This window comes from Cuculus canorus, chromosome 7, assembly GCF_017976375.1.
Source record: "Cuculus canorus isolate bCucCan1 chromosome 7, bCucCan1.pri, whole genome shotgun sequence".
NCBI lineage: Eukaryota > Metazoa > Chordata > Aves > Cuculiformes > Cuculidae > Cuculus > Cuculus canorus.
Genome location: NC_071407.1, coordinates 29,591,652 through 29,617,922, shown reverse-complemented (window position 1 = coordinate 29,617,922; position 26,271 = coordinate 29,591,652). Strand labels below are relative to the sequence as shown.

Below are 26,271 nucleotides of genomic sequence, written 5' to 3'. Positions count from 1 at the left end.
TGTGAGTTTCTCTGTCTAAATAATTATTGTTTCTGCTATGTTTTAAACTTTAATATGTACCCCTTCATTTTAGATTAATAATATAATAAACATTCTTTTTACTATACTTCACATTTAGTTGCTCAAGGGGAGTTTACTTTTCTCTATAAATATTAAAAAGAAGCAAGGGGGAGGTAGAAGAAAGGTACTCCGCCAGTTTATTTAACATAGAAACTAAGCTCAGCATTGGAGGTGGGGTTTTGTCATCTACGTTCCAAAGCAAATTAACAAAATAGCTTTCAATATTTGAAAATATTGTCCCTGCCCATGGCAGGGGGGTTGGAGTTACGTGATTGTTAAGGTCCCTTCCAACCCAAACCATTCTATGATTCTACAAATGCCATTTCAAGTAACCTCTGTATTTCACACTCTAGTCAGACTGTTGCAGGACAGAGTATGTAAAGATTTGCTGAGGTAAATAAGAATAGGTTTGAGATTAAGTACTTTGTATTTTATATTTATTGTATGGTCTTTACACAATATGGAAAGGTAACTCAGTACCATTATATAAAGTTTAATTCTGCAAAAACAATATTGAAAACGTTTTGTAGAATATTTTAGCACTAACCTTTGGCTCCTTTGCTGGGAAAAAAATAGTTCCATACGTACAATCCAATGTGTTCAGTGCAGCTTTGAGAAGTTCTGGCTGTTCAGAGTGTGTGCCTGAAGTTCACGTGCTCACTCTCATGCTTTTCCCTTTTCAGTTTCATTCCCAACATCTGGCAATAGTGATGTGAATTCTGCAGTTCAGTAATATTAAAATAGGCATCTTTTCACAAAGTGGCAGAAGTGGTAGAAGCAATTACAGATGTGACTGGTGGTGGTGAAATGATAATATATTTCTGGGATTGTGTTTCTGGAATTAAGAAGGACAGCACATACCGAAAGGTGTTTGTCAGTCTGCTCTTGGAGTATACTAGTGCGTCAATTGATTGGGTGAAACAGGGAAGCACAGCATCAAATTGCATCTTGGAATAGTTAAAGGTGGAAAATTGACTGTCCAGGGACGAAAGGTCAAAAAGGACACTAACCAGATCCTTCACATTTCCAGAATGCGTTGTATGTCTCTATGAATCAGTAGGATATGGTCGTTATTATTTTAAAACAACGTCTTAGAATTTTGAAGGCCTTCCTATTTCTTCCTTGTAACGAATCACGCTTTCAAGCTTTGTTTCGGCCACATGAGAGAAGAAACTAAAGGAGCTCTTTTAAGCTGAAGGACATTTTTCATCATGTTTAACACTTGTTTAATTATCTCTTCATGTGTTTTTCATGAGATATGTTGTAGTTACATGGGTCCTGTTGGTGTACCAACAGGACAGGTGCTCGGAGGGAAGCAAGGGCTGGTTATCGTTGCTCTCCTTGCGGTTAGTGGTGGTTTTGTTAGAGCTAAAGCTTTCTTGGAGCAAATGAAGAGTATTGCATTTTTGCTGCAACTTTTAAAATGATTGCTAAGTTTTTGTAGTTGCCTGAGGGTGTTCAAAGGGTTCAGTGGCTGCAGTTCCAGACTTGTAAGCTTTCGAAAGGCAGCAAATGGATTCACAGAGGAGCTGTGCTATAGGAGAGCACGAGGCCCAGTGACTCCTTTCCCTAAAGCTCACGATGAATTTTAGTATTTAGTACTTCCTAGGAATTTTTGTCTCTCATTCATTCTTGTACACGTAGTCACTGTAAAAGGCAATTGGGTAATATTCTTACCTTTTTAAAAACTAGATAGAAAGGCGTAATACTTTCACACTGCCATGTGTCTGCAATGACAGCAATATACTCTTGGAAAAGGCTCGACAATGGTAAAAAGGGACCCGTGAGAATAGGCTGGACCTTTTCAGAAGCATTTTGCCAGTGGCAATCCTATTTGGCTGCTTTCAAAACTAGAGGATACTTTTTCAAGCTTTTCTGGGCAAGATTTGCAGATACCCTTGGTATTCACTGGGTACAAATAAAAGACTAAAGAGGGACTTATGGCTCCCTGATTTGAAACTGACTTTGTTCTGGCCTTGGCATAGATTAGAACAGCTTGAATTCTGTCTGTTAGATACGGGCCACCAGAGGCCAGCTGTGACATGCTGTGACCGTGCCTGAAGGTGCTCTCTGTACAATCCCTTTTTCTGATAAAGCAAGAGAAGTTTTCATGTGGAAAGGAAAAATAGCATTTCTTTTTTATAGGTAAGTATTTTATGTATGTATAGACGTGCATGCATATTTACATTATATGTATTTGAGTTACCCTTTCTGTGCAATACACAGACCAGCTATGTTAATTACTCTCTCTGGACCTTTTTCATTCACTCTGGTAACTCAGCTGGAAATACGGTGCCTGCTTCTCTGCAGACGATCCTGGGGCACAGAAAAGGAGCTAATGTGAACGCACTGGCTTCCACATCGAGACAGAAATGTGGAAAAGAAAAAACCAAAATCAATGCCGTCAAGTGAGCAGAATCAATAGGTAAAGCAAAGATAGCATCAGACTGCTTGGAGAACATTACCAGCAAAGTGAAGTTGCTTATATGCCACGGAACAGCTGCAATAAGGTGAGTTAAAAACTTGCTAATGAGTCTCGCAAGTCTGTAACATAGATGCAGTGTATTGAATTCAGATTGGCACAGGTTTCAGCAGACTTTACAAGCCCTTGGAGGATTTGTAGAGGAAAGATAATGTTTTGACTCTGTGCACCGTTTGCAGCTCAGGAACAATCAGAACAACGAAATATAGCTTGTCTTAAAGTCTGTGTCTTGTAGAGGTGCAGGCAGCAACTGTTGCGCCTAATCATATTAGTAGCTCTGGTCACACGTTATTTTCATGCCATGTAAAGTATGTAGTTTGTAAGAGCTGACCTAAAAAGTCAACTCTCTAATGAATAGAATAGGAAAGCAATAATGGCTTGTGAGCAGAGACCTGCAAGGAGGCAAGAGGGGTGAGCGACGAGGAGTAGCATCCAAATACAAGCACTATAGTGTTGCTTTCACGGATTTCTGATGGGAATTCTTTGCTGTAATTGCAAGGTTTTCATCACTGCAAAATAGGCCATATGCTCCCTCCTTGTCTGCCTGCCTAAGTAAAAAATGACTGCCTTAGTAGGGAGGGAGAGGAGGAGGCACGGTGTTCCAGAAAACATGGATGGTTTTATTTAGAGCAGAGAAGGTGGCTAAAATTAAGTAAATGTTTTCTGCCTTACCAATTTCCTCCTTTTAAGTAATAATTTATGAACTACTAACAATTATTATGCAAAACCAGAATCAGTAGTTCATATTAGGGCTGAAATTTCTAAGACTGCCAGCTTGATTCATTTTTAAGTAACGTGTTTGAATTGCTTGTGCTGATTCAAGGTCAAACTATGTATATTGTATGCAGCATATGGTGAGTACCTTTGAATTGTTTCTAATGCTTTCTGTCTTGTCTAAGCACACTAATAGGACACAATTTGTTACTAGAAGTACTCCTTTTTTTATTTCCATCTGCTCATTCAGATGATGAGTGTACGATCAAAACAAAAACACAACTGGTGGGGGCTGAGGCAATTTCACAAAACCACTTTGTAGCTTAATGACATTTAAGTCCATCAAAGCACTAAACCATGCACAGCTGAAGAATGTGAGCAGCTATAATGCTGATAGCAAGTTCTGCATATGCTTAAAGCTATATATGGGCTTAAATACTTAGAGAATTCTTCATGCCTGGTAAATGGTCAGTTCAAGAGAAAGAAATGGTCTCCTGGAGAAAGATGACCTTAGGAAGGTCTCTCTTTTGGCCTCATATGATATCATAGCTTAAAATTTAAACTTCAATATTATGTTTTTATATTATTTTCTAGATAGTGTAATATATCTTCTTTCCTAACTGAATAGACTCTTATAGATGTTGTTGCTAGAAGCAGCCTGAAATGTGAAAGAGAAACATGTAGAATAGCTGTGTATCATATTTATCATGCCATGTTGTCAAGTTTAAAGCTACTAATGTGAACATCTGATTCCAATATATGAACATATGGATAAACTGTGCTTGACCATTTACTTCCATAAACAGTGTTATTTGAAGGTATTAATTTGGTTTTGAAACCCATACTGTAAAGGCTGCTCCTGACTGTAAATGCCTTTGCCATAACTTCAAAGGTAATGAAATAAGACAAAAAGCAGAAACTGCTTTCATTGTCAGACTAGGAATTAATTTGGGCAGTGTTAGGCCAAATCAGGTCCAGAAATCTCAGTAGCTCCTGTTCTCCCAAAACATGGGCAGAGTGCTATGTCTGGTGATCAAATGCACTGGGGTTATTTTGGATTAACCTAAATTAGCCTGTCAGTGTCTGTCCACCCTGCAAAGGCATCAATCTATCCACAAGCGCAGCAACTCTGTTTTGTGGCGTAGAAATTGCAGTTTTGTGAAGGCTTTAAACAAATAAAACTGCATAGGCTGCTAACTGCATAAAGGAGAGGTTGTTTGCCATCTCGTGCTTCACAGTATATTGAACTTCCATTTACTTGCAAGGTTTATTTTGATTGTGTTCTGTACAGTGGCTGTACTTAGGCAGAAAAATCCACTATAGAACTGTGTTTGCATTTCTACCATGATGATACTTAACCCAGAATCCCTCATGAAACAGTCTGTGCAGAGCAAGAAGGGGAACTCCTATGTTGGCCTGCTGTACTGGAGGGCACTGTCTGTCATTCCTGCACAGCCCTGAATCTGCATATTTCAGTCTTTCTGCTCAGGGAGGTGGTTTAGTGTTAGATAGGAATAGTTGGACTCGATGATCTAAGAGGTCTTTTCCAACCTGGTGATTCTATGATTCTGCATTGTAATCTTCTATGGCTTTTCCCTGGTTCTACCCATGCTCCGAGTCCGCACGTGTTTTGCCCTTTCCAACAGCTGGATATGGGGCTTCAGTCAGGCTTGCTGGTGTTCCTTGTGTCAGCAGGAGGAGGGGGGCGTGCTGCAGGGAAATTCTCAACTTATAAGTTGTGTCAGTAACTGAATGGGCCCTCTGCAGAAGCCTTTGATGCCTCTAATTCAACAAAATGTTTTCAGGTTTCCCTGCAAATTCGTGGCATTGTGGAGGGGAAAAGCTAGCTTTGCTTTAGGCATAACTTACAGTTGAAAGTTTTGAATATAAGTTTTCTCTGCCTTTGTGCCTTCACTGTTATATTCCTTTCTGTGGAAAGCTCTACCTTTCTTAACCAATCCTGAGCTGTAAATTCATACACTTTCTTTTCCAAAATTTGCTCTGTAGGGATCAGAATATATTAGCTCTGAAAGTTGTCAAAAATGTTTTCCATTATTGCAGGAGCTTGTCAAATTTACAGTCCACATGGAATACAGATGCAGCAGAAACATCCACCGTCATGTTGATGGCAGTGCATTCCAATTATCTTGGTGCCGGTGCAGGGGAGAGTATTTTTTGTCCTCAGGAAGCAATGCCATGACACCGCATGTTACAAGAATAGGTTTCTTTCCCGATTTCTGAGGTAAGTGTGGGGTTAAGTGAGAAAAGATATCTCAGGCTAAAGGAGTCCAGGAGTGAGTGGTGAAAGGAGAGTGATGGAATTACAATAACACACGGAGATAGAAGACAGAATTTCAATTTCAGTTACACTGAGGAGTCAATCAGCCATTTTTCATACACTGGGTCTCTGTATGGATTGATTTGTTATTGTTGCAAAGCCTTTTGTGCTGGGCTCAAAACCTTTTAACGGTCGGGCTGTCTTCTGCGGGGTTTGGAATGGAGCATCTCCCAGTCCTGAGAGCCTCTCTAGCAGCAGAGTCTTGGCAGGGGTGATGTCTCTGCCGGTCTGTTCATGGCTGGAAGGCAGAGGCATTGCACTCTCTGATTCAATTACACACCCCACACAGGAGAAGCTGTGTTCCTGAAAAAGTCAAGCTCCTAGAAAGCACTTTTGGAAGACTATGAAATTATATTCAGTTTTTTTAATTCACCAGATTTCATAAAGTATTCACTGGATGTTTTGCTCCTGGTCATTCCAACATTTTTTTTCCAAAAAAAGAATGCAATTTACAGTCTGCAAGGGAGATTTTTTTTTTGCCTGCATTGCACCTGTCTGTCAATCACAGATCACATCTCACTGAAATACTAACATTTGTGTCCTTAAAGCCAGAGATCTCTGAAATGACTTCTCCATTTTGACAACTGAGTAATCCAGATTTGCAGTGAGTGAGGAGGCAATCAGATGGTTTTATTATAGTATTTGATCTTTTTGATTAATTTAAAATGATAGGGGCAAATAAGTTTAGCTGTGAAATGTCTGCTGACAGACCAGCAAAGAAAACGTCAGGAACACATGTAACTGGAGGATAACTTTTCTAAGCCCAGATTTGTCAACAGCAACCCAGAAGGCAGAAACAATGTAGAAATGTCATCTCCCAGTGGAACCAGTACCTAATTGACATTTGTAGTCTGCAATGCCTGTTTCTCATTTAACAGCATTCACAGTAGAGGTACTTAAACTTTACTCCACGTTTTCTTTTTTAGTCTCAATTTCTTACTTTGACACACACAGCAGAATCCTAAGGGGAAATGAAATTACAACCTAGCTGCTTGTAAGCTGATGAAACCTTTCTGGGAGAATCAATCCAGAAGAGAACTTGATATGATAGACTGCAGCTGGCTCTATGCAAGTTTTACAAAACACTGCCTTAAAACACATTGATTTTTTTTTCCAGAGAAGAAAAAAAAAATGTTCTAAGTAGAACACAGTTTATTTCCAGACAATAATTTTCAAATCCGGTTGAGCAGATCCTTGCATGGTTTCAAAAGACATTACTGTTTTCCTCTCACCCCATTTATTTACAGATGTTAGATGAGCATTTTTATTTCACTGTATGAGACTGTTTAGTCAACCGAGCCTGTGCTTTCAGGTCGATTGTCCTATATGAGGGAGGGGGGGCACTCAGCACACTGAACTGCCCATATTGAGAGGGTTTAGGTAAAAGGCTAAGGATCCCAAGGCATGCATCCCAGTCCTTCTGGTGGGTGACACTGGCCAGCGAGAGTCCCTCAGCCCTGCATCTAAGGATAAGGGTAGCCTCTGTTAAAACAAAAGACTGGGTACAAGGCTGTGAACCTACAAAGGAGAGAGAGTAAATTATACTTTCACTATATTTTCTGGGAGTGCTTTAAACACTCAGATACTGAAGATGAAAGCAGTGATGATTTTTGAAAGAAAGGAGAGGTTTTTGCTTGGCTTTGAAGGTGGTCGTTAAAGGAAATGGTTTGAGAAGAGGGAACTGGGGCAAGACACCTCAAAGGTTTGTCTAGCTTTATTTTCTGGAAAGGATGAGATTTTAAGTTTGTCCTCAAGATCCCCTGATAGCTCAGAGATGCCTCCCTGCTTGGCTGAGTGCCTTCAGGCAGCTCCCAGCTTATTAACTGGCTTCTGTAGTTCACTTCAGAGATTATGGCAGTCAGGGGAAGAGCCTAGAGGCAACTATTTGGGGTCAACTAATTGCCTGATAGGAAACCGACTTACCTTAGACCTAGGATGACATTGCTCAGGTCAGAGCACATTCCTTCTTGCAGGGGATCTGTCAGGTAGTCATGACCTTTTCCTGGGCTATATAGTTCTTTTTTTTTGTGGGCATCATATGTTCAGTTCTCCTTGTAAGTAGCACATCCCAGGTAGCTGACTCAGAGCTCCACCTTGCTTGGTGAAAGTGTTAGATGGGTTTTTTTTTCACTTTTTAGAGCCACATATTCTATTGATGCATGAAAGGCATGAGGCAGAGATGACATCAGAAAGCATGGGTAACTATGCTGAAGTGATAAGAAAAGGAAAGATAAAGACCTGTGGCACTTAGAACTCCAGTGTTTAAAAAAAAAAAAAAAAATTGGAATTTTTTTAGTGAGAGCATCCAAAAGGCCTGCCACCTTGCTGAGCAAACCTGATCCTGAAAATCTGGCCAACTTTACTTTTCTTCACCTAATCACTCTTGCGTTTCAAATGATTGATATTTTATGATCATTGTTTCTCCTAATTACTTCTTTTTTCCTTCATCATGCCTCTTTCTTTCTTTGGTCAAATGTATTACACAGCATTATCTAGCTTCTATACCGCCATTCAGTACTCTGATGGCTCATTTGTTTGTCATTATGCTATTCATGTATTTCATGTGGGTTGTTTCTCTGTGCATTTCAATTCCTGTTTTTTCAGATAAACAAGACAGTGAAGTTAACCTTAGTTTTTCCTGTTTACTGAATCAAAGAATGAGGATTCAGTTGGTCACCTAAAATGCAAAATTACTTGCGATCCTTTTAATGTAACCATGTGCAAGTTGACATGTCATAGAAGACTTTTTAGAGGATTCTTCCTACCAATATACAGATATAGGTAGTGCCATTAACTTGTTCAGAATAAAATGAGGTCAAACTAGGAAAAATTCCCCAAACTCATCTTCCACACTGAAGTAATTCTGTATGTGATAGCTGTGTTTTTTTCTGTTTAACAAAATATCTTTAATCTCTTTATTTGTTTCACCAAGAGGTGTCTTCACTTGTTTGAAGGTCCTTGATCACCACATTCAAACTGGATGGCAGTGACAGCTCACGTGCAGTGTTCTCTCGTCATACCCTTGTGTGCTTTCTTCGAGGCTCACCTAGTTTAAAGAGTAGGCGAGCAGGAGAGTTTTGGGCTGCCTTCTGTAAACTGCCAGAGCCTGTGTTGTGTGCATTCCTGGAAGCCAGAAGGCAACAATGGACTGGCCACGTGTAGGGTGAGGGGGAGTTTGGCCCAATCTAAATCCACCCGGCTACAAAAGAAGTCTCACTTTTTCCTCTTGGCTTCTAGCCCATATCTGAAATTCTTCCAGCTGTCAGTTTTTGCCCTCCACATCTGGCTGAAAGATAATCTATTTCTTTGAAGTAGTTTAATCCAGGTTTTAGATTACATTATCTGACCTGAATTTTCATGTTGATTTAGATATTCCCTTTTGAGGACTGAGCTGAAATGCTGAGGTGATGCATGCAGCAGAAGCAGGCTTGAGTTTCAGTAAGGCTTCAGCCCTAGGAAAGTTGAGGCGTGGAGAAGAGGAGGCTGAGGGGAGACCTTATTACTCTCTACCACCACCTGAAAGGAGGTTGTGGAGAGGAGGGAGCTGGGCTCTTCTCCCAAGTGACAGGGGACAGGACAAGAGGGAATGGCCTGAAGCTCTGCCAGGGGAGGTTCAGGTTGGATATCAGAAAAAAATTCTTCACAGTAAGAGTCATCGGGTACTGGAACAGGCTGCCCAGGGAGGTGGTCGAGTCACCTTCCCTGGAGGTGTTTAAGGAACGGGTGGATGAAGTGCTGAGGGACATGGTTTAGGGAGTGTTAGGAATGGTTGGACTCGATGATCCAATGGGTCCTTTCCAACCTGGTGATTCTGTGATTCTGTGCATATAACCACCCCTGACATTGGTAGGACTCACAAGATTCAGGCAGAAGGGCTCAACATGTGGAATCAGAGCCTAAAATTTCACACAGGGTTTGTCAGAGTGTCTAGCTCATCTCCCTTATGTTCCACAAATTTTAAAAAATGCTAATGTTTCTTTCTGCTTGTTAAGGGAATAAAAACTCTGTGCCCCCACCTTGCATGTGGGAACATCCCCACTTCTTTTAAAATCACACCTACATTTAGGAAAAACCCCTGTACCTCAGGGAGCCCCAGCAGCAGGCAGGACTTTCAGAAAATATTTTTTTTATATATTTGAAAGAAGCATACAAGTAATTCACTTTCCTTTTATCAGCTGTTTTGTTTTGTTTTGCTTCCCTCCTAAAGTTAGAGCATGTTTTGATCTCCACATCTTACAGTTAGTTACTGACTTAGTTATTACTCTTCACAGGTCTGTTTTTTCTCGTTTCCCTTTTTCCCCTTTCAAATAGAGAACCTTGATTTTGCATGAAATCTGGTCTGTAGGTGGCCACAATTGAGGCTGTTAAGGATTTATTTTAAAAACAAGAAGATCCCCCCTGCTGCGAAGACAATCTGTTAAAATAATATGCACAATTGAACGTGACCTATTCTCCTTTTAGACTGTCGAAGTTTCTAAATGGAAGGGAAACTGGCCTCTCTTATCCTGAAACAAGGGAATTCTCTAAGATTATCTTCTCTCTGTGGTGTGAAATGTCTTAACTTTCTCTGAAACACAGTCGGTTTCAAGAGAAATTCCTTTATACTTTGTTTTGACAATCATTGAAGGTAAAGGCTTGAGGCTAAATCTGAGTTCTGTGTCTTCTATATTTTGGAACTAAAACTTCAGTGGACTCTCTTGAGGGAATGTATCCTTGTGTGAATTACCCATGAGCAATCAGAAAATGAAATGCTTGGCTTATGTTTGATTTGCCTGAGACTACAGAAAGGGAGTAGCCTTCTTGAAAAAAAAAATGTGAGGTCTTAAATTGCCACACAGCTCTTCGAAATATTTCCCTATATTTGTCAGTGGTTCCCTGTCCTTAAAAAAGATACAGGATGGCTATTGCAGATGTGATTGGAAAAAAGGAAAGAAATAATACTGAAACTTGAAACATTCCTTCTCCCAATCTTCCATACAGATATAACTAGAAGAAAGACATGGATTTGTTGGAGGGAAAAAATACTGCATTTCTGAAGTCGAGAAATATTTAATGCTTTTTTGTTTATTCAGGAATAAGGTTACAGGGGTTGTAAACTGTTCCATTCCCAATGTTTTTTTTCATCAATAGCTGAAGATGTACCTTCAGGGATTAAGAGATTGGCTCAGGCCTCATGATGTATTCTTAGCAGCAGTGCCTGAGTGCACATCAAGCCCTCAAGGCCGCTTACGCTGTCTTGGCCATATTCATAGCCCAGGCCCCCTACGGGCTCTTGTGAAGCCTTGTCCAGCTGCTGCCCAGGGGCAGGGGCTGAGCGGGCAGGGAAAGTTCCTGGTGAACGCTACGTAGAGCCAGCACGCGTACTCACAGGCAGGCAGTGAAAGGTGCTCTGACTGCAGAGTGCACACACTTGGTGGGATTCCTCTCCTTCAGCTTTTGACATCTGCAGTGTAAATGTCCACATCTGAGTGAGGTGTCAAAGAGGCCATTCTACACAAAGGGGTTCTATGTGTTGTGACGGATGGACTCTAGAGAGAGATTCATCTGGGTGCATGCAGTACTTGGTGGGCTGTTCTCCTACTTGGATGTCACACAGCTGAGTGCAAGGCTGCTTGAAGATGACCTGTTGCTGAGACCCACCCTTTATGCAGGAAGTACTGGTGCTTTTGCCACCATGAGCTCAATAAAAATGACTTTGTCTCCTGTGTAGGAGGTCAGGGATGTTTCTCATAGGTAACCTCTCCCTACGGTTAGATGGAACACTGATCTCATAATACACTCTGAAACATTGGGAGAGTGATTGTCTGATGCGTCCAAGACTTATAACATGTTCTTCCTGTGATCACAGGTTCAGAGCACACCTGTGTTAACCTAGAAATCTGAAGTAAACTTGGAAAATGTTCTGTTCTTTATTGATATATCTGTAATAGAGAACAAATGTGATTTGGTTGTTGTTTATCTCCACTTCCTACTAGTTTAAGTAAAAAGCTAAAAAGGATATTCTGCCTGCCTCACTTACATTGTTTAGGTATGAATCTCACAACAAAGAGAAAAGATAATGCCAGATTTAGTGCCCGCATTTATTTGTTACTGCATAGCATTTATTAAACACAGTACACTTTAAAGATGGGGATATACTGATCGTGTTTGTAAAAACAAGTCCATTTTTAAGGACAAAGCAATCGTTGAAATTTCCTGGCTTAGATTCTTCATTGTATTTCCGTGAGGTACACAGACCTATAGCGAGGCAGTGCCGGCTGGGCCAAGGCTAATCAGTCTGCTTCTCTGTCTTTCTCTATAGAAGTCTGAGTGTTGATGGATTTACCATGGTATCTGTCATCATTTTTTACTGGATTGCGGTGATAAGAAAATATTTTTCTCCTAACATAAAATCATCTTGACTTAAACAAAAAGTGTTTTTTTAAACTGTTAAAACAACTGACCCACAAAAACTCCCTATCCCAAATAAGCTGTGAAGGGAGGTTTACACCCTGTGTTTTTTCAGATTTTCTGAATTAAATAACACTGCTGGAAAAATGGGGCCCAGTGTGTTCACATTGTGTACATAAGCCAGTGATTTGCCAGGTTCTAATTTACTGATTAGCAAATGCTATTTAAGTGTGTCTAAACCACAATTTAAAATTAGTATCCATGGTAAAATAAACAAGATAATTGAAAACAGGGAAATTTAAGTTCATGTGAAACCACATCTATTGATAAAAAGCTGTTCCTTCAGTCATATAATCTCCTACAGTCTGTCCAAGTACAGTGTTGTTTCTTGAAGGGAGTCACAGTGCTGCTTCTAGTCACAATGTTCAGACTCTTGCCTGAGCTGGAGTTTTCTGGACCTTTGTATTAATATGAAACACATCAGTATGTAGTATAGTCTTAGTATCTAGGCAATAACAAACTAATTTTGCATGTAAAGTATGCTTAGAAACAGTAATTTTCATGTATTGAATGCTTAGAGAATATTAATAACATGGTTATGTTTTGGTTGCTCATATTATTAAATGAAGTGGTCAAGTTATCAAAATGTCATGAATTTTCTGCTTTATTTCACCACGTAGAAGCATTGAGTATCTAAGATTATCATGCACAAATGGGGTTACAGAAATGCTGAAATGCACCTTAGAATTCTGATTTTGCTTTCCCAATTCAGAATATTTCTCTTTTATTCCAAGTTTTCAACAATATCTGTGAATATGCCATTCTGGTTTGTATATTACATTTTGCAAATTATCTGTTACAAGAGTACTACAAATATAACACTATAATTTAAAGAGTCATTTTGGTCGAATGTCAAAGACCCAACCCAAAAATGTCTTACAAAAATAACAAAGTAAGGTAGTTTGATTTGGTACGAAATCTCAGCTAACATTCACAGAAATGTTGTTAAGATTTGTCAAAATATGTATGTTTTCAGGAACACTGGAGCCCTATAATAATGAAGTTCAGAGGAAATTGCAGCCCCTCCATGTGTGTAATAGCAAATCTCCTCAAGAGCCGATACTGCTAGCAAAATAACTGGTGGAGGTGCTGGGCCGACAAAAAGAGAGCAGCAAGTGACGTTGTGACTCAGCCAAACTTGTGAGAATATATGCCTGCCTTCCTCAGGAAACAGAGGAAGCTCTCTCAGTAGAGTAACCACCTTCTCCACTTGCTCTCCAAGTTCACAGGTTTTGGTTTTCACTCTTGTAAGAGAACAGAGAATGAAACCATCTAGGAACACCAAGAAGAAACATCTATTTAGGGTTTCCTTTCAGAGCTCAGGCAAAGTGGTAGTTGAGCTGACAACTGCCTAAGACTGTGGCCGTGTTTTTTTCCTCTGCAGTGATGTGAAAGGGATTGCCATTGTAGGATGAATACTTCCCAGGTTAAACACGGGATGCCATATTTCTGGGAAGTGAGGTGCGTTGGCAAACACAAAGCTGGGTGTTTAAGCTTGATTGATAGATATAATATTTATAAAGTTCAGAATAATCTAATGACACCATAGATAGCATTTTGGGGGGATGAGGAGAGGCTTTCTTTGGGCCTGGGGAGTTTTTTTTTGGTCTCACTTGCCTTTGTCTTCTCTGAGACAGCAATACTGGCTGGCCCTGCTATAGAGAATTCAGGGAGGTGATCCAGCTGAAGGTTAATATTTTGTTGTCATGTTGTAGGGATAGTTTTCAGCGAGTATGTGATAGATGCTGCAAGCATCAGGATCTGGGAGGTGGGGCAGAACTTCCTCTTAAACCCAGGCTTGGATTTAAATCATCATCTGATTTTAGTGACAGATGATGACGTCAAATGTACTCTAACTTTACAAAGTATGAAACATATTCATCTTCCACAGTTCTGCTGCAAAAAGGGACCTTCGTTCTTTTGACACGTATCTTGCAAGGAAAAGGTTAAGAATTTGTATTTAAAAGTCTTTTCTGTTTTTGAATTATAGGGCCAAATGTGTTTGTCACAAGTTTGTCGGAGTTCTTGTAGCAGCAGAAGATCAAAACCCAAGTGAGCCCATCTCGTCTGTGCAAGTCACAAGTTTTGCTTTTCAGTCCAAAACTGAAAAGCTTTGTGGAATTGATGCATAAGGAAACTTTCTGTTTGCCAGATTTATACTTTTTTTTTTTTTTCAAAATTGAATATTTTCTTGTTAGGGAAAGTAGGAAAATTTTCTCATTCTCACAGCAAAAAAATGTGGGGTATTTCCTACCCATGGAAATTCCATTTTAGTCTTGGAGAAAGTATGAAGAAAGACTTAAAATATTTAGTTAATGTTAGGAATTAATTATGAATTGTTGGACCTCTGTATTTTGTTCATAATTGTTTGGAATATGTGGCTCCCAACTAGTCTGATTTAGAAATATTTTTTCTCTCAGAGGCCCAGTACCTTAGTCCCAAACTGCCAGTTTTTTTCAGTGTGGTCTTCACATGATTTCTCTCAATTGTTTCTACCTTAACAGTGGACTGAAAATACAAAAGGACTGATATAGGTCAGGAAATGAGAATTTTTCACATCAGGCCCCCATGTTTTATTGATTCTTGCATTACCTCAAGCAAAAAGTAATTGTACTAAGAACTATCATGAAGCCTGGGTGTTATTTTCATCCCATATTGTATATCCCTGGGGAAAAGTCAGACTATCTCTACAGTTCCTTTTCTGTCAAAGTGAACTACTGTGAAGAGAGACATATATAATGAATTTCAGTGAAAGAGTGGCAGGGTCTTTGCCCTTGAGACTGTACCAGAGACACCAATGAAAAATATGTTCTCAGGACCTACTAATACTACTAAGTGAAAATTAAAAGTGACAAAGTCCTAGTACTGTGGGATTCCCAGGGAAGAAACTTACGGTGCTTCATGCAGTTTGCTGCCAGAATGGATTCCCAGCATAAATGTGTTCCTCCTTCTTCCTGACTGTGTCTTTGAAGCTTCAGTTTGATTTTTGTAGCTTGCGCTCCAGCTCCACTCTTTTGTTTTCTTTTTGGGTTTGCTTGTTTAGTTGCTGCTGACTGTGGCCCTGAGTAAAAGAGCAGATGCTCTTATACCTCTTGCAGGATACAACCAAGATCCTGAATCTGGGCTGTACAGCTTCTTATGATCCCAGCAGACGCCTATCTTAGAACAGGCATTGGATGAAGCTTAGTGTCAGGATGCCACCTTAAGCCAGAAGGTGGACCATGAGGCCTGTTGCAAACAGTGTCAAGGGTCAGAAAAACACTTGCTGCCTGCAAAATGCCCCCAAAAATGTAAATGAACTTTCCAACACTTCTCATGACACCGCGATTTCCATAGATGCAGCAAAGGTACTTCAATATATTAATTCTATATACGTTTTACATAAATACTTTTCTGTTGCATCAATGTCAGCAAGTGACAGCATGACCAGGAACTCATAAGACTTCTTCAGGGTTTGGAGTTGTCAACTTTTGATTTGCTGAACTATTTCTGATTCAGGCCGCTATTGAACAAATTTACAAGTATGATTTTCTTTCCCTGCTTTTATAGTCCTTGGAAGGATCACAACCTGGGAAGTTAAATTGCCAGTCATTTTCCAGTCACAGTCTTTGCCTGTCAACAAGATTAATCTTCCTGCAAGTGAATTCAGATTTCCTCGGGAGGTGGAGAATCCCTTGGCACAACCTTGCCCTGACTGTCTGATGGGGCTCTGCTGACTTGGATGGAGGATGGTCTAATCTGTTGAGCGTTTGACCTCAAAGACTGTCAGATCTGTGATTCCTCTGAAGGGTACATAAAACCAGCAATGACTTGCAGATCTCTTAGCAGCAGACCATTTTAGGCCATAGGGGAGAAAGACTCGTGGACTTCAGTCTGGACTGTTGTGACTTGCTTATCTGAAGAACAGTCACGCAATGTACTTATTTCTTCTTCAGGCAGTGAATTGTGTATACCCATTCCACAGATATTCTCCAGCAAGTTAGGAATGCTTTAACACTCCTGTAGTGCCTGTAGCCATGTCCACTTTCACTTTGATTAGTGTGAATTCTGTGAATTGAAAGATCAGTCTTGGTTTCCATCTTCCTGAGATGCCTCCAAGAAATAATCTGGAACTGCAAGAAGCTATGATGTTACTTGTTAAGTGGCACTATTAGTTTTGTCTGTGACTGCTGATAAAGTGGTAATGGGTCATCTTCACAGTAGCAGTTCTGGGTAGAATATATCCAGTTTCTTATGTTTATGCAAGTGCTAGAAAGTAAAATGGAAATTTTGCTGAATACTTTTAACCCCCAAAGGAGCTGCGGTCTGCATCTGGAAAGAGTTTCTTACCAGATAATATTTAGTAAACAGCCTGGAACAGCTCTTTCACAAGGAGGAGTACTTCTCGTGTAGCTTGCTCTCAGCACCAAATCAATCACCAGTTGGCATGGGCTGTCATAATGAAAAAAGAGGGGTATTTAGCACCAAAATATCATGAAGCACAGATATATGGATGCTATAAAGGCAAACAAACAACCTTGATTCCGTTATATATATTTCATTGCAGTGCCAGTATGATTCTTTACGTGTGTTACTTCTCCTCATTTACCCCCTTCCCAAGGACAATTGTATTGGGGCTTCTATTAATTCAATAAAAAGTAGAAAGAAAGGTGCTCAGAGCTTTCTGTCCACAAACAGAGAGACATAAATTTTTCCTTATTGATACAGGCTTAGTTTTGTCTTGGTCATGGAACGGAGCCCAGGTACCTGTGTCGTTCTCTCCACTAAGTCATAGGTTGTTACGTGTCTGGTGGATTGATGAGGGTTTGAGCTCCTCCACATGCACGTGATTTCTCAGTATGGAAACCTGGGTTGTCTTGTCTTATTTCAAAAACTTGCTGCTGGAGTCAGTAGCAGGAGGGGAGGATATCTGTCAGGAAGAGCACCAGTCCTCAAGGGGCCGGGGGAGGCGACAAGAGCTGGAGTGAATTGCAGCCCCTGCAAACCTCTCCACTGGCAGAGTAATGAAAACACATTGTTACGTGAGGAAAGATACTGGGGAGATGTTAGTCTTCTGCATAGCTTCTCTATGAGGAAATACACTGGAGATTAGATCTGACTGTAATGCATTCCATACCTTGGATTGGCACATGCTGTATGTCTAAGATGGGTCAGGTACAACGCGATAGCCCTTATCACTGGGAAACTGAAGGAGAAACAAAAACCTTTCTTGGATGTAGTGTTGGCCTGGAGCTTTTTAAGGCAATGAATTCCCATTTGCTGGGAAATGGTAGGATTTGGGGTGGATTTTTTTGAACTTGTAACTTTTTGAAGACACCTTTTATGGTGGTTTTTTTCCACTTATATTTCTGATAACACTTCATAGAAATCCTAATTTGGATATTTTCTAAAGCAAACTTTCCTGGGTTTTGTACCTGACATTTCACTTCATTTTGAGATGCCAACTATAGTTAATGAAAAAGCTTGCCAAAAAATAGGAAAGAAACACACAATTATAAGGACTCCTAAATACTTTGATTGACTCAGAAACATATTTTCTTATCCTTGTATACTGAGCTCAAACCATTTTTGAGTTACTCATATTTCAACACGTTTCAGGATTGGACAACTTTTCAAAAATTTAATGTTTTTTGCAGACAAGAAAAGGTGTTTTCCACTCAGATTTAATTACCCTAGTGTTTTAAAATAGTCTGCAAATTGATTTGCCGTAGTTTGACAGGGAGAAAACCTGGCTATGCAGCACAATGTGCTAGTGAAAACATCTCTAAACATTTTATGCTCCATTATACCTTGTACTTGAGGAGGGGAGAACCTTTCCTTACACTGTTCGGAGTCACTAACAGAATCTGAGCATTTCCTTATAGATAAACATTATGCGGAGGATTTCATAAACATCAGGTATGCTTACTCATTAAAGCATGGACCGAGTAGAATATATTAGCTGTCAGAGGAGCTGCTTTTCTATCAGCAGGTGTCTGCAGCATTATCACATCCTTATTATCTACATTAGGTTTCTCACAGCTGCAAACACTACAAGAGAGAATTATAAAGATCCTTCAGCTGTGTTTCAGGTTTGGGAAACAGTGGTGCTGTTGCAGAGAGGCTTTTATTTTGCATATTTACTGGACAAAATGTATTATATTTCTTATTATTTTTTGCAGAATAATACTGTTGTGGTTTTTTTTTTTCAGATACTAGGGAAGTTATCAAAATGAAATGGTCCTGAATCTGATGTAGACTGCATAATGTATCCTGGGTCTTCTTTTAGTAGCCTACATATTTTCAAGATGTCTCTTGCTGTTCCTGTGATCTTATTTGGATAACCTTGCAAAATATCAGAGGGAAAGGTTATTTCATTGTTCCATCTCCACCCCTTTTTCTTACACAAACTATGAGCTGTGATACTGAAGTGCTTGAAACTTTTTAGGTTACATAGAGAAGAGTTCAGATTTCCTCTACAGATAGAGGCTCGGGAAAGTAAGATCAAAAGCAAGTTTGTAATCCAAATCAAATCATTGACTGTCTTTTTAACAAGGAGCAACAGCCTGATCTGGCAGTGGGGAGTCTCACTGCTCTCCCGTAGAGCTCAGTGTCAGCATCACTTACATGATTAGACCTGGCTTACCAGAAAGGCAAAAAAACCTTCTGTCTGCTCTCTTTCAGGAGTTATGGATCATGTCTGCAGCTTGAAGTGAAATGTAGTCCACTGCACTGGACATTCTGGGTGAATGCAAAAAGGTTCTCTAGCTGATGACCACAAAAAACTATGGAGTTTCCTCTCCTTTCACTAATTCTTTCATCTCCTATTTGTTGTTTTAACTGTATTTATATTTGAACTATAAACTCCAACTCACGCTTTTCCTTTTTCTTTAACATAGGACTGATGGGTGATGTTTTATAAGGTGTACTGCCCGTGTTAGCTCCTCTGAGGTCTTACTGAGATCATTCGACAAGTGATAAGGACAGAGTAGTCCTGGTTGCCATGTGTGAAGACACAAAAAGATGCATTCTTGATTGTAAGTCTTTTCATTTTTCATGCTTCTTCACCTTCCATTGCCAACGGTTTTGCAACATGTTTGAACAGTTTTTATATAATTCGTGGCCCCAGCACTGAAATTATAGATATAGGGTGACCTTTCTGTTTGTGTGAGGATTCTTTTTATTTCAGTGGCACTCTGCAATGCTATTAGGGTCCTTTCTCATGCATCAGACAGCCATAAGTCAAATAGTGAACTTGTGAACACGGTACATTTAGTCTTGTGTTGCCTAGATTCTTTTGGTAGTGTTTCCGAATAAAATTCATAAGAAGGCATTGAGAGAAGTAGGCTATTCCATCCTGAAAATGCTAAACTATTATTGCTACAACTAAGGATTGCCAGCCTTGTTGAGGTTACCAAACAGGCCCAAACGAAATTCATTGTTCTCGTGCCTCTTTTCTCTGTGTGGTGGGTCATAGAAAGCAGTGAAAAGATGTTCTACCCTAACTCTTGGGGAATTCTTTAGAGGAGGGGAAGGAAGAGACTTGCTGTGAAAAGAAAATTGCAATCCAGAATTGTTTAGTTACTTTGACAGTAGAATGCTAGAGCTGGAGACACAGCCAAGGGCTGCAACTTGACTTGATTTGCTTGAGAATCTGCCAGGGGAAAGCCTGCTTCTCTAACTGAAATTTAAGAAAGTGGGGACAAAGGCTTTCAGAGAGGGGTATAACAAATTTTTATGAAGAATAAATTGTGTGAAAGAAAGAAGATTCTCCTTTCTTTCTTTCACTTCCCTGCTGATGATTCATACAGCTTTTATTTTTTCCCTGAACGTCCTCCTCTTTTCCCCCTCCAGAGCTCCATTCTCCAAAGGGCTTGCTGCTGCAGAATTACAAGGAGCTTCTATGAATCTCATGCCTGCCACTCATCTGGGCTCTGCTGGTCTAACAAATTGCTGTGATTTAGATAACTCATCAGAAGGTGTTCTGTGCGGCTGGGTCAGCGTTCTGCCACGCTGTGGTTCCTTCCCCCACTGACGCTCTCCCCAGGCTGAAGGCTGCCATTTGCACCTTCCACACATCACCCTGCAGATCTTGTCAGGCTTGGCAATCCTGAAGTGGATTTCTGAGGCTGTTGGGGCTCAGCACTGCTGCATGCAAGCCCAGTAAAAGATTTGTCGTGCTTTGGGTATAGAATGTGCACAAATAATGCCATAGATTGAAGATGTTAAAAAAACCACCTAATTTTATTAGAAACCCAGCTGAGCTGCACCTGTCTTTTAATTTACTCTTGGGCGATGCCACGTTCCCATCACGTTATGGGTCCAGTATCTTGGGTCCAGATCCCCCTCTGTTTTCTGAAGGGAAATTCAAAAGTGTTAAGCAGACTGCATTAGAGAATCAGTTGGTCTAAGCCCAAACTCAGTGATCAGACTGATTGCAAAAGCTTCTGACTAGTGTATATAATAGGACTTGTTCCTTTGAAATAAACATTGTTTTGTCTTCTCTAAGCAGTGAAATCCTGTCAATCTGAAAGGGAAGAAGGGTAAATCAGGCTACAGTGAGGTGTGTTGTGTAAGCAGCAGATGAGATGGCAAGGGATACCCTCCCCTAAGAACCAGATCTAAGAGCCTGTTGCTGCCCAAACTGATTCCGTTAATATGAAGACATTTAGAGTAAAAAACATTTAGCAGTAGATCGATAAACAGATAGGCATTTAGATTTGATACTTGGCCACAACTATACGGACTGACATTGGGGAAAAAAAGCTGTTGTGTAGTTGTGTCGCTAGTTGTGAGGGGACAGTAAACTTTGGTGGGAAAGGGGAAAACGCACTGCTGAGTAGCTCTGGGTGTCTTCAGAAATACTCAGAAGTGCACATCCACTCATACCAGCTGAACAGATCAAAAACTCAAACCTCTTCTCTCTGTCACATCAAAAACCTACAGGTGAAACCTTAATTTACTGAAAGGTTTCACTAAACAGCTTATCTCACAGCATAGAGCATTTCTTACTACCTACAGACCTTTATTGGGTACTCGAGAGGTATAGATGATCTGTTTGGGCCTGAGAAAGAAGCAGACTTGGAGATAATGTAAATACCTGTTTTCTTGTAGCAGCATGAGGTAATGTCATGCCAAAGAACAGATGATGCAAAGATAATAGGCAGGCTGTTCTTTATCTTATTCAGAAGTTACAAGGGCAGTTAAACTTCCTAGGGTTTTTCTTCTAAAACCTAGAAAATACCCTAATCTAATAACAACTCACATAAAGATAATGTAGAAAGAAGTCTCCTGCAAAACAAGGGTAAACTTAAAGCAGCACACAGGTGCTTATATTTGGATTGAATTTGGAGTAATTCAACGCTGAAGGTTAAAGGGCAAACTCTTAGCTGGGCAAATTAGATTTAAAATGCAATTTTAAGACCAACAGACTGATTTGAAAGTTGTAAATTCATTCAGCTTTTTGATACTGGGGGCAGAGGGAAGAACTTTTCAAAACATGAACATTATTGTTGCAGATACCTAAAGCTCACTCAGAGTTTATAATGCTCCTTTGCATAATGACTTACAAAATTCAAAATAAGGCCATAAACAGCACTGGTAAAATTCATTACAAGGAGAGATGTGCTAGGAGAAAACAGTATGCGCCTTCATTTTGAAAGATACTCCTGCATTGTCATAATGTTATTTAGAGCTATTACTTAGTACTGAGTCTTGGCCTTTGTAACTGACTTCATGACTAGAAAACTTTAAATCAAAGAGAGTGAAGTGTTGATATGCTCTATACTCTTTAATGGGCTTCTATATAGAATTAGATTGTGAAGCAGCTGTGATTTGTATCAGAAAGGTCTTATCTTCCTAGTGACTTAAACAAATGACCTGGGACTTTTCAGATGTCAAAAGAGTCAGGAAAACATCAGTCAGTGAATAAAACATTTAAATTTCCCAATCAACAGTGCAAAGTTCACCTCTAAAATACCTTGAATGAATACATGCTGTCAGCTATTTTTGCTGCTTATATGTTATCATTCTTTTGTTTTAATTTACTCCATTGTTCCCTGGAATTCCCTTTACCTTAATATGAAAGCTGGCATTACTAAGTAGCTTTATTAATCATTTCACCCTGGCTTTCCCAGTAGTTCAATTAGATGTTTACTAGAAAACAAGCACAGATTGAAAACTCCTGATATATATCATCCTATCCCTGTCAGGAACACAAAACCTCGCAGATAAAAGCAAAACATACTATTCTTTGGAAATGTAAGAGATCTCTCCTTTCAAAACTCCAGGTCATATTTTTGAGAATTTTTGTACAAAATTCTAGTTTTTACTCTGTGCAGTAAAGGAATTCAAACGCTCTTTTGAAACCAAATGGCTGGCAGCCCTCCCTTCTCTTCCTTTGCTTATACCAACTTCCTCATAGGCCATCGAGTGCCTTCACTGTTACGTACTACAAGGTGTACAAACAGGGAGGAGAAAAATTACTTCTCATAAACCCCCTGATTCCTGCAACCAGAACCTAAAGGTACAGGTTTGAAGGCACAGGGGCAGAACAGGAGTAGAAAACCCAGTAGACATGAAGAACATCTGTTTGGACAGGTTGTAATAAAGAGCCACAGAATATGTGTGACCTGTGAGAAAAGCTGCAGCGGAGCATTAGAGCCATAGCAGTTCTCCCTGATGTTGGAAGTACTATTGAATAACTGTCTGCAAAATTAGCTATGCTGAATTCCGATGACAGAGATGTGTAAAGAATGATCATCATAGTCACATATGTCTGTGGATTCCTCTCGCATACTCACACATAGATATGACTATACTTACTGGATGGCATTTAGCTGTTCTTTGGTTCAGCCGTATTCAGACTTTATCTACAAAAAGAAGTGAAAACAACCATAATGTTCCTAAACATGCACATGTGCACAAAAATTCTCTTGCATGCAGGAATACATAGAGTCATGTTTCCAGGAATTTATATACAGTGAAATATGATAATGACATATGCTGCCTGCGTTGAATAGGTTGTTCCAAACTCACCTTAGATTAACTTTAATCGCGAAACTCTTTTGCCTATAGCAGATTTTATTTCCAGGATATTGTGTTCTTGGATCTGAGACTTGGCAGGTGACACTTAGGAGTTTTTGACATATTTGTTACATAAATGACAGCTTTCAGCAGTGCACACAGGAATGTTTTTAATATGTGAATAGGCAAGTCATGTCTGGGACATACACTTGTTTTCATGTGGCTTAGAGATCTTCAAACTGTCACTCACACAATTGCTAGGCAAGGCTGCAGGCTCTCCAGGGTGTGGCGGCCACCACTATACTGACAGGTTGGTTACAGTTGTTAGTTCTCTGCAAGGGTTTTGTGACAGAGCCAAAAGATACAGAGAGGGGGGAAGGCAGTAGAAACTGATATTAGAAGCAGCTAAAAAAAATAATCATAAGAGGCTTCACGTTCATTTCCACACTGGTTATGCATAATTTCTGAAACAAAAAATCACAACAAAACGTGGTTGAAACACAAAAATAACCTGCCTCCAAAATTATGTTTGTTTTTTGTTATGCATTTCATCATGGTTCAGCTTCCTCATTTGTCATGGTGAGGGAAAAGTGAAATGCAGTGACCCAGACAGATGGGATATGGACTCAAACACACATGGTAAATGTGCGGCGAGTCAAGTATTCTGCATTGTACTTATGGCAAGAAGGTTGTCTTTAGCTTAGAGGCTCTTAGCAGAGAGACGGGTGTAGTAGCAAAAGCCGGAAAAAAACTTCATTTATTTCGAAGTTATTCTTACAGTTACTTTGAGGAATTGAATGGCAGTTGGGTTTGATCGTTTACATAGCAACTATGGTTTGGGCAAGATCTTCCCTTGTATAGCTTTCCTATTTCTAAAGCACCGTCATTCCGGTGTGAAACGTCCTCAGCTTTTCTACTGATGCACGTGCTTGTGTGGGCACAAGTACTCCTATACACACACCTGGGCAATGCATTACATTTCTTGACACCTCTAGCTGTTTAAATTCCGAGCCTGCACACAGCTCTTCAGAGACAGCACTTGCACAACGATGATGAAGCATTTCTGTATGCAAAGACTGTCAGTCATGCCAGATTGCACTGTGACAGTGAGATCCTGATAAAAATTAGTTTACATTTTGAAAAAGGAGCCTCAAAAAGGGAAAGCATCATGTAATTTTATTGTAGGCTCTCTGAATTGATTTAAATTCCTTTAAAAAAGTGTCCACGCGATTTCTCTTGCTTCTGGTTTGCTCTGGAAAATGCACATGACCGATCTGCAATCTGTTCTAATGGTTGAGTATTGATCTAGAAGTCCTCATTCACAAATAAGAGGCATTTGGGCAAAATGTTTACAGTCTGCTAACAATGCAGCCCCTCAAAGAGCAGCAATGACTGTTACAGAAGCAGAGCATGAAAATGTCATCTGCCATTTCTGCAGCAACCTGCAGCTATGCCTTCGGGATCCACTTATTAATCAAGCGTTCACCTTCCAGATGTTCAGCCTCAATTGGCTGCTGGGGACATTGCCTTCAAGCAATGTTGAGATATTGGGAGAATCACAGTTTAAGGTGTTCACAGAAGCTTGCATACTGTCCTGCAGAATATTTGTGCTATATTGCTATGCAAAGGGAATGAGTAGATAAGTACCTCTGTCTCTTTTGCTTTTTTTGTTTTGAAGACGGTTTCTTCCTACTGGATTTCTTGATGCCTTTCTGTTCTTTCCGTTTTGGAAAGGCAGCATTGTATACTTTAGCTCAGCCTCAATAAGCTTTGATTGTGAAATGTAAGATTTTGAAAACAAGAAATAAATTATCCCTCTTATATTGCTCAACTTATGCTCAAATATGAGTTAAAGATTACAAATAAATTCTGAACTTGATCTGTGGGTGTTTACAAGTTTCTGCCAGAAAGACAATGTTTTGAAAGTGAGTGAAGAGGAACTATGAGAACATTCACAGGACTTAAAATTTTAAAATATGTGGTCTTATTTTTCTACTCTGCATCAAAGTTAAGAACTTGTATCTAGACTTTGTTGGTTTTATTTATCACTAGTTCTAAACCCTGAGTAAAGTTGCTTTGACAGGTGACCCGGGAGTTTAAAACTCCCACAAGTGTCCTTTGCTCCATGCACACGTCGTGCTGCTTCTGCTTAAATTGCAGTGATTTCTGTTTAACCACAGCTGTAGTAGCATAATTGTTAAAAAGAGCTGGTTCTAATTACAGGACAGCAGCAGAATAAAACCTCGGACTATGGTAAATTCATATTTTTACTAGTCTGACCTCAGCAGTGCAATCCTTGGTTGTTTCTCTTGAACTTTTTTTTTTTAGCATTCGTTCCCTACCAATCCCTGCCACTTATGTATAAGTCCTTATGTCTGTCTTTGCTTCTCCTTCCTTTTTTCCACTTTTGCTCAGATGATTATATACTACTTTCATATTTTATGCACTAAGCTGATGTTCAACACTCACTTTACAGCTTTATGTCTTTTTTTTAAATGTAATCTTTACATGTTTTCTTAGTTCCTTTGTTCTTATCTTTCCATTTAAACTCTCCTGTGTCACCTCCTTTAGTTCCTCTTCTCAGATATCTCTTGAATTGATTTTTTTTTTCACTTCTTGCCATAACGAACCATCGTGTCTCCCTCTTCAATTCCAAGCCCTGCACTCAAAAAGACTTCTTCAGCCAGATCTGTTGTGTCTGGAAAGTCCAATCAGAGATACGTAAAAAGACTAAATTGTGCAATTTATTTGCTTATCTATAATGCATTTACAGGAATCTTTCCAGAAGAATCTGGAATTATTTAGTTTTGCACGTGCATTACCAGTGATTGAACAACTTCAACCATACAGAGATGACCTTCTTAGTCCCTGAACTGGGTTTAAGATGACTGCAAGCACACCTCGTCCAGAACTGCCATGCCTTTATTAGCTTTAATTTTCCTTCTAGCGGTGGGTAAGAATGAATATTCTTTCACTGCATGTAGTGTTCCTCTGAAGTTTAAATGCTAATAGTGCCATTTGGCAAGGTGAGCTGCATTACATTATACAATATAAATATAAATTGGAAATTGTTTAATCTCTTAAATTTGTTTTATGCCATTAGATTTTCTCATGATTCGTTTATCACTGTAATTGGATTTTAACATGTAAAAAGTTGAAATTATGAAGAATTGCATAACAAAGAGCCTTTAGGAACTAGCAGGCTCCCAATCTGTGTTTTTAA

At 39.6% G+C, this 26,271-nt stretch overlaps 1 long non-coding RNA gene across 1 annotated transcript; it reads left to right on the top strand.

Moving 5' to 3' along the window:
• The first annotated feature begins 2,360 nt into the window (after positions 1–2,360).
• On the top strand, positions 2,361–24,869 carry LOC128852756 (uncharacterized). Its single transcript, XR_008450802.1, has 4 exons — positions 2,361–2,570; positions 5,318–5,498; positions 18,923–19,060; positions 19,878–24,869. It is a non-coding gene; the product is annotated as an uncharacterized LOC128852756 (long non-coding RNA).
• The last annotated feature ends 1,402 nt before the right edge of the window (positions 24,870–26,271 follow it).